The sequence below is a fragment of the Nerophis ophidion genome, linkage group LG05 (assembly GCF_033978795.1).
Source record: "Nerophis ophidion isolate RoL-2023_Sa linkage group LG05, RoL_Noph_v1.0, whole genome shotgun sequence".
Taxonomy (NCBI): Eukaryota; Metazoa; Chordata; class Actinopteri; order Syngnathiformes; family Syngnathidae; genus Nerophis; species Nerophis ophidion.
The window spans coordinates 11,926,921-11,929,184 of NC_084615.1; positions in this window are offsets into that span (position 1 = coordinate 11,926,921).

The following is a 2,264-nucleotide window of genomic DNA, read 5'->3' on the forward strand; positions in this document are numbered from 1 at the left end:
TGGGAATTAATTGGAATGTATGGGAATTAATGAGAATATATGGATGGATGGGAATATATATGGAATATATGGGAAATTAATGGGAATATATGGGAATTGATGGGAATATACGGGAATTAATGGAAATGTATGGAATATATGGGAATATACGGGAATTAATTGGAATACATGAGAATTAATGGGGAATTAATGGAAATATATGAGAATTAATGGGAGTATATGGGAATTAATGGGGAATTAAAGGGAATATATGGGAATTAATGGGAATATATGGAATAGATAGGAATTAATGGGAATATACAGGAATTAATGGGAATATATGGGAATTAATGGGGAATTAATGGGAATATATAGGAATATGTGGGAATATATGGGAATTAATGGGAATTTTTGGGAATTAATGGGAATTAATGGAGAATTTATGGGACTATATGGGAATTAATGGGGAATTAAAGGGAATATATGGGAATTAGTGGGAATATATGGGAATTAATGGGAATAAATGGAATATACGGGAATCAATAGGGATATGTGGGAATTAATGGGAATATATGGGAATTAATGAGAATATATGAATTAATGGGAATATATATGGAATATATGGGAAATGAATGGGAATATATGGGAATTGATGGGAATATACGGGAATTAATGGAAATGTATGGAATATATGGGAATATACGGGAATTAATTGGAATACATGAGAATTAATGGGGAATTAATGGAAATATATGAGAATTAATGGGAGTATATGGGAATTAATGGGGAATTAAAGGGAATATATGGGAATTAATGGGAATATATGGAATAGATAGGAATTAATGGGAATATACAGGAATTAATGGGAATATATGGGAATTAATGGGGAATTAATGGGAATATATAGGAATATGTGGGAATATATGGGAATTAATGGGAATTTTTGGGAATTAATGGGAATTAATGGAGAATTTATGGGACTATATGGGAATTAATGGGGAATTAAAGGGAATATATGGGAATTAGTGGGAATATATGGGAATTAATGGGAATAAATGGAATATACGGGAATCAATAGGGATATGTGGGAATTAATGGGAATATATGGGAATTAATGAGAATATATGAATTAATGGGAATATATATGGAATATATGGGAATTGATGGGAATATATGGGAATTAATGGAAATGTATGGAATATATAGGAATATATGGGAATTAATGGGAATATATGGGAATGAATGGGAATATACGGGAATTAATGGGAATAATTGGGAATATATGGAATACATAGGAATTAATGGGAATATACGGGAATTAATGGGAACATATGGGAATTATGTATGGGGTATCGGACTGTTTTATTGTGGCAGTCCGCTCCCTGTATGATCAGTGCCAGAGCTTGGTCCGCATTGCCGGCAGTAAGTCGGACACATTTCCAGTGAGGGTTGGACTCCGCCAAGGCTGTCCTTTGTCACCCATTCTGTTCTTAACTTTTATGGACAGAATTTCTAGGCGCAGTCAAGGCGTTGAGGGGTTCCGGTTTGGTGACCGCAGGATTAGGTCTCTGCTTTTTGCAGATTATGTGGTCCTGATGGCTTCATCTGACCGGGATTTTCAGCTCTCGCTGGATCAGTTTGCAGCCGAGTGCGAAGCGACCGGAATGAGAATCAGCACCTCCAAGTCTGAGTCCATGGTTCTTGCCCGGAAAAGGGTGGAGTGCCATATCCGGGTTGGGGAGGAGACCCTGCCCCAAGTGGAGGAGTTCAAGTACCTAGGAGTCTTGTTCACGAGTGAGGGAAGAGTGGATCGTGAGATCGACAGGCGGATCGGTGCGGCGTCTTCAGTAATGCGGACGTTGTACCGATCCGTTGTGGTGAAGAAGGAGATGAGCCGGAAGGCAAAGCTCTCAATTTACCGGTCGATCTACGTTCCCATCCTCACCTATGGTCATGAGCTTTGGGTCATGACCGAAAGGATAAGATCACGGGTACAAGCGGCCGAAATGAGTTTCCTCCGCCGCGTGGTGAGGCTCTCCCTTAGAGATAGGGTGAGAAGCTCTGCCATCCGGGAGGAACTCAAAGTAAAGCCACTGCTCCTCCACATCGAGAGGAGCCAGATGAGGTGGTTCGGGCATCTGGTCAGGATGCCACCCGAACGCCTCCCTAGGGAGGTGTTTAGGGTACGTCCAACCGGTAGGAGGCCATGGGGAAGACCCAGGACACGTTGGGAAGACTATGTCTCCCGGCTGGCCTGGGAACGCCTCGGGATCCCCCGGGAAGAG